Raw genomic sequence first — 15,115 nt, forward strand, 5'->3', positions numbered from 1 at the left:
AAAACCACTGTAGTTCCTATTGACTAATGTCATTTTTAAACAAGCAATAATTTGAATAATTTATCTACTGAAAGCTCTAAAATGGGCTTTCCTTTCAAAGCCAAGTGAGGATGCTGTAACATGCCTTCTACCAAAACAAAATTTTAAAGCACTAAAATTATTTCTAGAAAAGTTTGATTGAGACCCTCTGTTATGGAATGAGTTGTGTCCCCCCAAAATTCATATGTTTAATCCTAACCTCTAGTACCTTAGAATGTGACGGTATTTTGAGATAAGTTATTTTAAGAGGTAATCAAATTAAATGAGGTTATTAGGGTAGATTGCAGTCCAGTACGACTGATGTTTTTATAAGAGGAAATTTGACCACAGACACAGCACAAAGGGAAGGCCACGTGAAGACACAAGGAGAAGGTGGCCATCTACAAGCCAAGGAGAGAGGCCTCAGAAGAAACTAGCCCTGCCAACACCATGATTTTGGACTTCTAGCCTCCAGAATTGTGAGAAAATAAATGTCTTTTGTTTAAGCCACTGAGTCTGTGGTACTTTGTTATGACAGCCCTAGCAAACTAATATACCCTCTAAGATACTGGTGAATCTGAATTTATATTTGGCTAAAACAGCTCACTTTGAACGCATACAAATTTCCTTTTTGAAATTAGATAGCAGAGCTTCCTAATATCCATAACAAAATTTCATTGTGTACCTACTTTTTGCCTTGTACTGTACTAAATGCTTTATGTGTATTTCCTCATTTTGTCTTCAAAAGAATCCTTCAAATACTATTTTTTGCCTGTCTTTTTAGATGATGAAACCGAGGCTTACATGACTAAGGAGTGAAGTGACATATCTTGAGTCTCCCAACTAAGCTTTGAAGTCAAATGCATTTGAGGTCAAATTCTTGTTCTGCAAATTACTAACGGTGATACCTCTAGTATTTTACTAACTACTTAGTGCCCTATATCTATAAATTCTCACAATAATGCATAAATTATTATCATGGTTGAATGATATAACTCATGACTAATAAAATGTTTTAAGAAACCTAGCACAATTTCTATTACCTATCAACGGTCCAATGAATGCTAGTCTTTGTATTTTATGACAACATCAGGCCCAGTTGCCTATAAGGATCTCTAATCCACTCATTCTGTGTGTCAGGGTTAGAGGTCAGGGCTGTTTCCTGCATCACATTTTTTTCCAGTTCCTCATCCCATCTGCTCTTACGTTTCCTCAAAAGATATGACCCTTACCCATGACCTCCCATTGTAGATGGGGAGGTCACAAAAGGTCTCACGCAGACTAAGGAAGCTCAACACGCCAGATAAACCATTGCACACAAAAAATCACAGACCACTGAGTACATCTTCTGAATGAATGAATGAATGAATCCACATGTTTGCTGCAAGGGTAGTGATTGGCTGGGTGCAGTGGCTCACGCCTATCATTCCCAGCACTTTGGGAGGCCGAGGTAGGAGGACTGCTTGAGCCCAGGAGTTTGAGGTTACAGTAGCCATGATTGCACCACTGAACTCCAGCCTGGATGACAGAGTGACCCTCCCCCCCAAAAAAGGTAGTGATTTGAAGAATGAGGACTTTTCAGTGTCGTATTTGGAGAATGTTGCTTTCACTGGATCAGGTTTTATTGAATTTGGTGATAAGGATGGCATTGTGATGGGCACGTTAGGGGAGGAAAGATCTGCAGATGCATGGCACCAAACTGAATGTGCTACGTGTCTTTAAAAGGGTAACACACTCTGAGAGACTGAAGCATAGAGAAGTAATTCTGGTTTTGGAAAAGTACAAAGCGTCTGTAGAGAGGATGGCATTGGGGTAGGTCTTGAAGGAAGAGAGGAGAGATGACAGGAGGGAGATGAGAGATAGGAGATGCTTTCTCACTGAGGCATACACTACTGTCAGCTTGATAGTATGATAAGGTCTACAGTGAACTGGCAGCATAGAAGAGCTGAATTCCAAGTATTTGTAAGGAAATAGTTTGTAACTTACTTCTAACTAATATGCTGTAAACTTGGCAGAAAGAGGCTATCCCAGGGACACTTATTTGAAGGATAAATTATTCTTCTGTTTTTTTGCTGTTTTAGGATCTTCCCTGGAATTGACGTTTGTGGATCCAGAGTGAGACCCCTGGATAATGTTGCAGGGCCCCTAGTTCAACTGTTGTTATGAAACGTGCTTTGGGGTAACAGCCAGGACATCCCATCATGTGGATGCTGTCAGGATGCTTTCCCGGTGAAGAGTATCCTAGCTTGCTTAGTAAGGTCCTGTAGGCCTCTCTGGACCAATGGTTGCTGTTTCCCTAAGGAAGTCTTGTCTAGAGAAACCACCAGCTTTTCCTCCCAGGATTGGTTTCTAGAAAGCTCAGAGTCAAATTGGTGGCTCTCTGCTAACAAGCATACATACCATGATGGTATGCAGTTTTAAAGTCTCATTCTTGGCTCCATTTGAAACCTCCATCCCTGTTTTTATTTTTTCTTAAGTTTCTCTCTTTGATTTGTGCCTTCTTGTCCCAGCTTTTGTATCCTGTGAGCTAATTTTGGACTTTTCTAGAAGCAGGTGTAGCTGAGCCACATTGTCCTTTCATTGCCTTCAAGCCTGCAGATCTTTGCACATGAGGCATCTTTTGCCTGGAAAGCTCTTTCTTTCCTTTCCCCTTTCCTCTTTTGACTTTTCCACTCTTTCCCCTTGGTGTCCCTGGAACCCCTGCCCTCTTTCTCAGTTTAGCAATCTCTTTCTCTAATGAATTAGAGGCTCCTTCATGTGTCCCTTTACCATAGATCTCTCTCCTGACCACACACTCTTATTTCCTGTAGAATGGACTATTCCGTTTACTTGTCTGCATCTCTGCTAGTCCCTACACTTTGGAGGATTGAGTCTATATCGGTCTTCTTCAAAGTTGCCTCTCAAGGACCTAGCAGTTTGCCTGGCACATATAAGACACGCAACAAACTTTTGTTATCTGTATGACAGAAGTTATTTTTAGGATCCTTAGTTTTCTGATATGTGTAAAAGACACCAGTTATTACGCAGGATTGTAGGAGGCTCAAAGGGAATGATTCATATAAAGTTTCTAGTATAGAGCCTGCCATATATTAAGGCATCCCTTCAACCCCACTCCTTGCAAGTGATTAATTTGTGAGCGCATAATTCACTCTCAACAAAATTCCTCTTAGAATCAGTGCACAGTTTGTCTCTAGGAAGAAAAGATACAAATACAGAGAAAGCCAGAGGCATAGCAAGTACAGTGATTAAGGAAGGCTTCTTGCAGAGGTGGAGTGCAATGGAAACATTTAAAGGAATTAAGAGTTTGGAAAATAGCCTTGGAGAGGGATGATGGAAGGTGAGCTAGTGGGAAGAAAGCAATCCTGGGGCCAGCAAGCAGCCCCCAACTCCATCTTTCCAGGCCACTACTCTGATTTTCATGAGGCAGACGTTAGAGAACTTCTCAGCCTCCTGCAGGTTTGGCTAAACGTGTAAATATTCAGGAATACCGAGTTATTCGAAGAACACATTGAACTCGGGGTTCAGCATTGGAGAAATGTCTGATGGCATTTCCTGGAGGCCATGAGTTCCTCTGTGCATCTTTTTCATCTTAGGTTCCAGAACTAAGATATTTCTCTGCTCCAGTGCCTGTGGAACACAATTCTGTAAACCACGTCTCTCCTGGCCTTCCTTTTGGCCAATAACATGGTATGTTGTGTCTAAAATCACCTTTCCTCCCCTATGACCGTCAAAGCAACAGAGTTTTGGGAAACACAGAGGTCATCTGCACCCACATCTCTGAAATTGCTGCATGGTGGACAGGAGAAATGGTACCTCTTTACCCATAGGAGTTGTTGTTTCTTCCCCACATGTGGATTGAGCCTCACTGAGTGCAACGCACTGAGAATAGAGGTCCTTGAGGGTGGGTGACTTGACCCATTATCCCTCAGCCAGCAGGAGATCTGAAGTAGTTGTTCTAAGAGGTGGTCTTAGCCCCTTTAATTCCTTCATATTCTCTTTTGTTTCTCTGCCCCAATTCATCCCAAACCGATGAGTCAAGTACACCCCATGTGCTAGCTGTGCAACAGCAGCTTAAAGCACTTCAGCCTCCTGACAGCCACTGTGAAGTCCCTCTTACAGGGACACTCTGGAGCTGCTGCTTTAGGATCTGGGAAGAGAAAGCAAGTAAAGCCAGTCTCAGAAGAGGACGGGGGAGGTCTCTACTCCTTTCTGGGATTCGCTGACTCTTTTATACACCATCAGAAGCCCGGATAAGGCATGAAGGGATTAAACACCGCATTCTACCACCATCTTTGCTTTTATGTCTTGTTTGAATACGATGGAGATCTACATGTTTAAATATGCTTGTATACAATGCTGGTTCAACTCAAAAACATACTATTTCACTATAGCCCTAGCTCAGGGCTATGGACAGCAAAGCCATAATAAACGAATGGTGTTGGCTTGCTTGTAAATTCTCGCTTCGCTGGAACCAAATGTGAAGATAACTGGAATCTGTGGGATTTTCTTATTTTGCAGGGAGTAGAGACCCTCCGAGCAGCGAGCCTTAAAAGGAAAAGTCTCCTCTATGGCCAATGTGAACCAGAAAAGAATGTCAAGAGGCTGTTCTTCCAGTCCTAAGAGTGTCCAAGATTTGAGTTTTCCATAATGAAAATGGAGAATATGCAGACACCAAAAAAATTACATCACAGAGGCCGGACACGGTGGCTCACGCCTGTAATCTCAGCACTTTGGGAGTCCAAGACAGGCGGATCACAGGAGATGGAGACCATCCTGGCTCACACGGTGAAACCTCATCTCTACTAAAAGTACAAAAAATTAGCCGGGCGTGGTGGCGGGCACCTGTAGTCCCAGCTACTCAGAGGCTGAGGCAGGAGAATGACGTGAACCCAGGAGGTGGAGCTTGCAGTGAGCTGAGTTCATGCCACTGCACTCCAGCCTGGGCAACAGACCGAGACTCTGTCTCAAAAAAAAAAAAAAAGAAAAAGAAAAAGGAAAATTACATCACGGAATCACTGCCCTGGATCAGCAGAGAAAACATAACACAGGCTGGAAAACTCCTACTCCATTTATTAAAACAACAGTTCCTTAGGATACTATAGAATTTCACTAATAACTAGCTGAATGTATGTTTAAGCCCAGTGATAAAGGCTAGCAAACGAAGGGGTACTTACACGTAATTACACCTCCAGCATGTAGGTTGTCGCAGAGGGAGGCCTTAATTATCAATGTGCTATGCCCCTGCTTTACATATAATAAATGGCCTTAATGTGGCTATTCATGTTATAGTTTAAACATCTCGGTAATTAGGAAGTGGAAAATGGGTAGAGTAGAGGGAGTTGTCAGTTTCCTGCTGGTGTGACCGTCTGCACTCTTTACCTCCGTGAGCTGAGAGGCCGAGGGAGGCAGGACCAGCTTTGGGCCAGAAGACAGCACGGCATGGACAGCATGGATTTCTCAGGTATATGATTAGGGCTCCAGAACATGGGGGCGAGGACAGAGCCACTCACAGAATCACACTAATGAACTTAACAAATCTTTATTGAGTACTTACTATGCGCCAAGCACTGTTCTAGGTATGTGAGATTTCAGTAAACAAAACAGACTAAGATCTTTGCTTCTGTGCAGCTTATATTTGAAGCCAGTTCAGTTATTAAATTTGATGAGTTGATAAGTGGCTCAGAGGTGGTCACCAGTAGTGGGCCTGTCCTGTGCCCTGACCCATCCAGAACTTCTTTCAAGAACTCGGAAGAAGACTGAATGTTGGTTGGGGATTTGTTGATTAAACTTGCAGAGAGCAGTAGTGAGCACTTGGTGCAGTTTTCTTACTTGATTTCTCATCCTTACCACAGTCTTGCAAGGCAGATATCAACATCATTGGGTTTGAGAGCACAGAAGACTGAAGGACATACCCAGGTTTTGCATCCAAGTTGGATTCTCTCTGTCTGAAGATGCAAGGCTAAAGATAATTAGCTATTAAATAATTAGCTATTTCCCTAAGCAGCCTGAGGTAATCTGTGAAAATGGTTCACTATTCACTTGACCCTGACAACCCCACAAAATGATGCAAATCAAGAGGTTCAAATCTTTGTGTTCTCTTCAAGAACATTCGTGAAACTGCCCAGGCCATCAGGGGTATGCATATACGAAAAACCACGAAGTATCTGAACGATGTCACTTTACAGAAACAGTGCTTACCATTTCGAAGTTATAATGGTGGAGTTGGCAGGCATGCCCAGGCCAAGCAATGGGGTGGGACACAAGGTCGGTGGCCCAAAAAAGTGCTGAATTTTTGCTGCACATTCTCAAAAATGCAGAGAGTAATGCTGAACCTAAGGGTTTAGATGTAGATTCTCTGGTCATTGAGCACATCCTAGTGAACAAAGCACCTAAGATGCACTGTTGGACCTACAGAGCTCATGGTCAGATTAACCCATACATGAGCTCTCCCTGCCACATTGAGATGATTCTTACTGAAAAGGAACAGATTGTTCCTAACCAGAAGAGGAAGTTGCCCAGAAGGATAAGATATCCCAGAAGAAACTGAAGAAACAAAAACTTATGGCAGGAGAGTAAATTCAGCATTAAAATAAATGCAATTAAAAGTTTAAAAAGGCCAAATGCGGTGGCTCATGCCTGTAATCCCAGCACTTTGGGAGGCCAAGGCGAGTGGATCATGAAGTCAGGACTTCAAGATCAGCCTGACCAACATGGTGAAACCCTGTCTCTACTAAAAATATAAAAATAAGCTGGACATGGTGGCGTGCACCTGTAATCCCAGCTACTCAGGAGGCTGAGGCAGGAGAATTGCTTGAACCCAGGAGGCGGAAGTTGCAGTGAGCCAAGATGGCACCACTGCACTCTAGCCTGGGTGACAGAGTGAGACTCCGTTTCAAAAAAAAAAAAAGTGGTGTAACTAATACTGGATGAGGGACTGAAGATTCGGAAGTCTGTCTTATCTGAATAAATGAGCTCAATGAAGATTTTGCATCAGGAGTGTAACATAAAGCAGCAAGGAGTAAGACACAACATTTAGAGACTTGAATTCTCTTGGTGCTGTTTTTGATGCATTATCTGTTTCTGTGAGTACTTCCTGCAGTTTATGACATCTCTGCCTTTCTTTGGTACTCTGGAGGAAGTTGTCATTTAAATGTAAGATTAATAAATTTAATAACCAAGTTGAAATAATGAGGGAATTTAGTGTTAATGTCACTCTTGGGCAGAAGTGGTCATGGCCAAGGTGATTTAGTGGTTGATCTCTGTTCCAGTAATCTCTTGCTGTGTAATAATCCAATCCCAAACTTAATGGTGTAAAACGACAATCATTTTGTTACATTCATGGATTCTGTGACTCAGGAATTTGAGCAAGGCACAACAGGGATGATTTGTCTTTATAATATCTGGAGTTTCATATGGTAGGACTAGAATGGCTGGAGGTGACTCAGATATTCGAGGGCTAGAATCTTCTGGGGACTTCCTTACTCGCATTTCAAGTGCCTTGGCTGGGATGACCCGAAGACTGGGCTCAGCTGGTACTGCCTACTGGAGCCTCTTTCTGTGGCTTGGGCTTTCTTACAGAATGAGAGCCCAGGATAGTTGGATTTCTCATATGGCAGCTTGCAGCTCCGAGAGCAAGTGTTCTAGTAAACAAAGTGACAGGTATATGGCTTCACTTCACCATATTCTGTTGGCCGAAGCAGTCATAAGCCATTCAGCTTCAAAGGGGGAAACAATAGACTCTATCTATATTAGTCCATTCTCACACTGCTATAAAGAACTACCTAATACTGGGTAATTTATAGAGAAAAAGATTTAATTGACTCATAGTTCTGCAGGCTGTATAGGAGGCATGGCTGGGAGGCCTCAGGAAACTTACAATCACGGAAAAAGGCAAAGGGGAAGCAAGCATTTCTTACCATGGCCGAGCAGGAGAGAGAGAGAGAGAGAGAGAGAGAGAGAGAGAAGGGGGAAGTGCTACACACTTTAAACAACTAGATCTTGTGAGAACTCATTCACTATCAGGAGAATAATAAGGGGGAAATCTGCCCCCATGATCCAATCACCTCCCACCAGGTCCTTCCTCCAACACTGAAGATCATAATTCAGCATGATATTTGTACTCAGAGCCAAGCCATATCACTATCTCAGGATAACAATATATCTAATTGATGGCCACATTTTAAAGCCATCACATCCACAGGGGTATATCCCTCCTATGGATTTTTTGCTCAATTCACTCTGCCAGAGTAACTCTCAATTTGTAGAAGAATAAACCAGGCATTGAGGATGCGACCATTGTCTTCAGCTCCTTGGAAGACTATCATATGCAAGAGAGTGTAGATGTAACCCACAAGACTTTAAGAATGAGCTAAAGACCAGTGAGTAAATGGAACAGGAGAACTTACTAATATTTGGGAATGTCTGTCAATGACTTGGCTTGCCTGGGAAGACAGTGAATTCTCTGATTTTTGAACTATTGATTGAACATAACTCAGGAATGTCCCAGTAGGGCCTCAGACACTATCTTGGAGATTGTATTAAATGAATTCTTTAGAGTGAGGGATATAAGTGGTTCTATGTTAGTAACATCACAGCAGAGAGAGGGCATGATGAAGAATCATTCATAACTTCAATTCTACCTTTTCAAGTCATCTTCTAAGTATATAATTTCAAGGATATTGGGAGGCCTGATGGTACCTCTCCTTTAATATTTTTCTCTTATATTGGTGGCTTAGAACCCCCAATGAGAGACTAATTCTTTTAATTTAAGACTTTGATACTTGTTAAAGTGTAATACCCTGGGAAAGGGGAGAGCCAAAGCTCTTTCCAGTGATTTACAATTTTCCAAAAGCATGTTTAAGGTCATATTCTGTGAGCATGATTTGACAAGAGAAGGTAGGGCAACGCGTACGTGAGAAGCGGGAGGAAGAAATGCCCCAGAAGGAGAGAGAGAATGGCACAAAGTAGGGGAAAATACATGAAGATCTGGGGAGCCGATGCTTCTGGTGCCAGCCCCAGCAGAGGCTGATTTCTTCAGCTTCCTGCAATCGGTTATGAAACCACCGTTCTCAGAACAAACTGGCAGAAAGCTGGTGTCCACTTCACTGACCTTTCCTGCACTTGAGAAGTGCAACTACAGGCTCAGCTCAGAGAATACCACAGAGCCCTCTTCCCTGCTTGGAACAGCAGGTGGGGGAGTCACCCTCCCTCATTTATTTCCGTCCCTACACTGTTAGAACAGGGATGACAGGGGCCTAACTCACTTCCCAGAAGTCATGGCATTCCTGTATAAACAAAGTAAAAATTTCTATCATAAATCCCCCAAACAAGTGATATCCCAGAAGAAGAAAGAAAACAGTGAGGGAGGAAGGTGCCATCCAAGGGGAAAACATGTCAGGTTGTGCACATTAGATCTGGTCATTCACAAGTGACCTCTCTGGGAAGGCAAAGGATAGCAGAGGTTGAAACGGAGGCTATAAAATTGACAGCCTAAGTAGAGCACTTGACAGAAGGAAGAACATGTAACCAGTGGACTCCTCGTTCTCCCAGCACTGCCCTCACAGTCCAAATAATTTCTGAACAAAGAGAACAAGATTCAATGTTTAAAACCTCTGTTTAAGACCTCCGCTTCCATTTCTGTGTTTTCCCTCCCTCACACAGCCCAGAGTGTGCCCCAGCAAAACCAGCTGTCAGGAAAGCATTTGATGTCAGTCATTTGCATTTTAATGCGATGGAAAGATGAGGAGCTGCCTCTACTGGCATATTTCAATTTTAAGACTGATTTGTTAGAGTGAAAGACTCCTCGAAGATAATTCTAGCTTGGGAGGCATGATTGGACAGATTCTAGGGAGGGGAGGTGGTGGGTAGGGAGGTCACCAGGTAGTCACCACTTCCATTTTCATACAAAGGTTCCTGTAGTGCTTGGGGTCAGGTACTGGGTTCCATCTTGGGAAGCCAGAGGGTCTGATCTTCGGTTTGGGTGCCACACTCCTGGTGAGCACAAGCAAGTGAGAGCTCAGATTCTGGTGCAGGATGAGTGGAAGTGCCGCTCCCTTTATTTCAAACCTTCTTCTTCTGGTCTGTGGGGGAGCCAGCTCCCTGGGGAGTCCCATTACAACAGCAGCTGACCACAAGGAGCTCCAGGGTGCAGGCCTTCTTCCCAGCTGCAGGCATTTTAATTGTGTTGTAAATAGACAACCATGAGGCCAAATGATAACTTTGTGTAGTCTTAGTATTCCAGATCCATGGAGATCTGAGAATAAAAAGTCCCAAGTAACAGCATATGCTATTTATTTTCACCAACTTATATAAAACTGAGCCCTGACTCTGTTATGCATTGCCCACAGGCAGCTTTATAGGATCACAGATACATCAGTGGTCCCTACGGCCCTATAAGCCTATTTTCCTAGCATTACACACCCTCCAAGTCATAGATGTCAAAGTGCTGTTCTAGTGGAGATTGAATATCATTCCATTGTTAGAAGATGGGAAGTAAATTCAATATAGAAGATCAAATGGAGACTTTTCAATTTTCTCTTATTCTTTTCTTCTGTTTGTTTTCGCAGTTAGTGAACCAGCAGATCTTGTTATGAGGAGCATTTAAACTTTCACAAGCTCAGTTACAATGTGATGCTCAAACAAATTCATTTTAAAGGGACCGCTTGATAGAATTAGGGAAAAGAACCATTGGCTCTACAGATTGATTTAGCATAGATCTTGTCCAAAGAAAGGAAAAGTCCTAGAGTTCAATAGGAATAAAATTTAAATGTGACTCAGAAGAAAGAGGATTTTCATGTATGGATTTGAGCTATGTGAAACCAGCAGCAGTAAACGGGACTTACAATATTATTGATGGCCAATGAACAAGAATGAAAGTCTGGGCCAGCCACAGTGGCTCACACCTGTAATCCCAGCACTTTGGGAAGCCAAGGCAGCCAGATGACTTGAGGTCAGGAGTTCGAGACCAGCCTGGCCAACATGGTGAAATGCCATCTCTACTAAAACTACAAAAAATTAGCCAGGTGAGGTGGCACGCCTGTAATCCTAGCTACTCGGGAGGCTGAAGTGGGAGAATCGCTTGAACCTGGGGGGCGAAGGTCGCAGTAAACTGAGATCATGCCATTGCACTCCAGCCTGGGCGACAGAGCGAGACTTCATCTCAAAAATAAATTATTTAATTAAAATTAAAATTAAAAAAAGGATGAAAGTCTGAAATAACCTCACACATGAAGAACCAACTCAGACATCCAATATGCCACGTGGTGAGATATCAGCTCTTTACTGGTCCACATGCCCAGGAATTCCAGCTGCCTATATAGGGTACGATTGCAGAATTCTACAAGGGCATCTTAGTGGGAGCTTGTATTGCCCTGACATTGAGAAAAAAGATAAAATTAATTATTCATTCTCGGAGAAAAAACTCAGAGTCTCTCACAGTTGTGTCACTTAATCATAAACCATTTTAGCCACGTGATTTTCCTTTAAGATGTGTCATAAAGGTTTTGCATACAAAATAGGGCCACAACTCCAGCCTGAGTGTTTATTTTATCTATAATCTCAATATTTCTGCTGTGAGCTCTGGATACAGAGATTTCTAGTACCTTGAATTTTCTTTTTTCTTGTAGTAATTAGAGAGTAGCTATAGCAAATATGGCTTACCAAGGAAGGAAGCTTTAGTGAATAAATATGGTGTTTCTAGGAAATATATTTGCCTTGGGAAATTTCCTTGATGCATTATAGCCTCCACATACATGACTCAGCAAGTTATGCCAGAAGTCATGGAACAGAGGGGCTCAGATCAAACTAATATGCCTGAAGTATATATAGTTTATTCAGTGCACTTAAAACATACAGCAAGAATCAAGAGGAGACAGAAGAAATAGGGTAACACACTTAACCAGAGGGTATAGGTCAGATGGAGGAATGGCACTACCTGGTCCTCAGTTACATGACGCTCACAATTCTGTCTGTCTCCCGGCTACATCAGCCTTCCCCATTGATGGTGGGTTACCCAGATGAGATGTGAGGTTCAAGCAAGAGAATTCAGTAAATAGAAGGTGACTGCAGCCCACACAAGGTAGCTCTATCAGAGGGACACAGAGGCAAGTCCCATGATCAATAGCTCTAGTTTGTCAATCAGCCTGATGAGCAGCAGAGAGTTTTATTTACATTTCTTGGGCAGAGAACATGTGACGCAGGAGAGACATCCCTAGGGGGTGGCCAATTTAAGAGTTCATGAATATTTAGTGTCACATTCTTCCTGTATATTTGGAGACTCATGAATACATGTCGCCTCTTGGTCCTTTCTCCCTATGTTCAGAAATACATGCCTTGCTAACTCTATGTCTCACCTATCTCACCGCTTACTGACTTACTTATGCATACCTAGCAGAGTTTATGAATTCTATGTCTCATATGCTATTTGCTTATTCATTACCTATATCTCATGTTTCTTGTGAATTTTATCTATTTGTTTCTTGTCTTCTACAGCAGGATTAAATATTCTCAAAGAATAAGAAAAATACAACATATTTTCTGTGAGCAATATTGTTGACTGTGTTTATGTTGATTCCTTTACGTTCTAGAAGGTGTCCTTCCACTTATCCCTCCCTCCATCCGTCCACCCATTCATGCAACAAATACAGCTGGCCCTTCATTTCCACATGTTCAACCAACCTCAAATTGAACACATTGGGTGGAAACCCAATAACAATACAATGATAAAAATAATACTAATAAAAAAACCATACAGTATAAAAATGATTTACATAGATTGACATTGCATTAGGTATTATAAGTAATGTAAAGATGATTTAAAGTATATGGGATGGCCAGGCATGATGGCTCATGCTTGTAATCCCAGCACTTTGGAGGCTGAGGTGAGCAGATCACCTAAGGTCAGGAGTTCAAGACCAGCCTGGTCAACATGATGAAACCCTGTCTCTACAAAAATACGAAAATTAGCTGGGCATGGTGGCAGGTGCCTGTGATCCCACCTACTAGGGAGGCTGAGGTGGGAGAATCGCTTGAACCTGGGAGGCAGAGATTGCAGGGAACCGAGATCGCGCCATTGCACTCCAGCCTGAGTGACAGAGTGAGACTCTGTCTCTAAATAAATAAATAAATAAATAAAGTATATGGTAGAATATGCATAGATTATACCCAAATACCATGCCATTTCATATCAGGGATTGAGCATCTATGGATTTTGGTGTGGGAGGGGTTTCCTGGAAACAATCCCGCATGGATACTGAGGGACAACTGTATTTGTTGGTCACAGATTTCCAGACACTGGTGTAGGCTGTGGGAATTGGAAGATGAAGATAAGCCAAGCCTTGAAAGTCTCCACAATTTAGTACTAAAGAGAGGCATACAAAGAAATGCCGGCCAGGCGCGGTGGCTCACGCCTATAATCCCACACTTTGGGAGGCTGAGGTAGGTGGATCATGAGGTCAGGAGATCGAGGCCATCCTGGCTAATACATTGAAAGCCTGTCTCTACTAAAAATACAAAAAATTAGCCAAGTGTGATGGCACACACCTGTAGTCCCAGCTACTTGGGGGGCTGAGGCAGGAGAATCGCTTGAGGAGAATCAAGAGGCGGAGGTTGCAGTGAGCCGAGATTGCGCCACTGCATTCCAACTTGGGCGACAGAGCGAGACTCTGTCTCAAAAAAAAAAAAAAAAAAAGAAAGAAAGAAAGAAAGAAAGAAAGAAAGAAAAAGAAAGAAATGCCAACAATGAAGTGTCATAGGTTTTGTGATAAATCTTTGTGTAGTGAGTATCAGGACAAAATAACAATATGGTCAACTTTATAGGGTGTACTGGGTGGGGTAGGTGGGGGAGACAGTAATGGCATCTTAGATGATGTGGTAGAGCTGAGTCTTAAATGTGGCTATGATCCCCTGGGCAGAAGGAGAGAAGAAGGTAATTCCATACAGAAAGAAGAGTATGAGCATAGCCAGGGAAGCTTGCAGGGCATGCTGAAGTGTCCCACACCAAGAAGGGGGCCAGAGAGAGGCCAAATGGTGGAAGAACTCGAATTCTAAGAGAACTTGAGAATAGTCTGTTCCTTTAAGTGTTTGATCCTGAACCTTTACAGTGTGAAGAAAAACTCCCAGCTGGTCCTTCTATGAATTATGTGATGTATTATTTGGGAGACCTTAACTTCTCAGAACCTCCTTCTCATTTGTGAAATGGAATCAAAACCCATGTAAGCTTGCAAAGTTGTTGTGGGGATTGGCAGATCACTGATGGAGGTGCTGAGAGCAGTGCCTGGCACCTTGAAGGACTCCAGGAAGCAGTAACTATCATGAATAAAGTCATCATTGGGATGATCACAACCTCCACAAGCGTTGGGTGAGATATAACACGGTTTTGATTGATCAGACAACAGGACCATTTACAGAACACATAGTGACATTCAGAGAAACATTTAAATGGTGTTATTTGTCCCCATCTGAAAAAGAAGGAGCTTACAATCATTAACCTGGACAGGCAGCCATATCTAAGCATCCCTTGAAATTCTCTGAAAACACTCATGATAATATGCTGTGGTTTCGGCTGGGTGCGGTGGCTCATGCCTGTAATCCCAGCACTTTGGGAGGCCAAGGTGGGTGGATCATGAGGTCAGGAGATCGAGACCATTCTGGCTAACATGGTGAAACCCCGTCTCTACTAAAAATACAAAAAATTTGGCTGGTCATGGTGGCGGGTACCTGTAGTCCCAGCTACTTGGGAGGCTGAGGCAGGAGAATGATGTGAACCCGGGAGGCAGAGCTTGCAGTGAGCAGAGATCACACCACTGCACTCCAGCTTGGGTGACACAGCAAGACTCCGTATCAAAAAAAAAAAAAAAAAATATATATATATACACACACACACACACACACACACACACACACAGATATGTGTATATATATACACACACACACACAGACACACACACACACTGTGGTTCCATTAGTCTGTCCAGAACGTGGAAAGGTGCAGTCTTTAAATTTATGACATCTGGGACAGGGCAATTTGAAATCTCCACATTTCTAAGTTAGCATCATGTAATATGGGAAATGCTTATCTTAAAAAGATTTGCCTGTGACG

This window comes from Chlorocebus sabaeus, chromosome 8, assembly GCF_047675955.1.
Source record: "Chlorocebus sabaeus isolate Y175 chromosome 8, mChlSab1.0.hap1, whole genome shotgun sequence".
Classification (NCBI taxonomy): domain Eukaryota; kingdom Metazoa; phylum Chordata; class Mammalia; order Primates; family Cercopithecidae; genus Chlorocebus; species Chlorocebus sabaeus.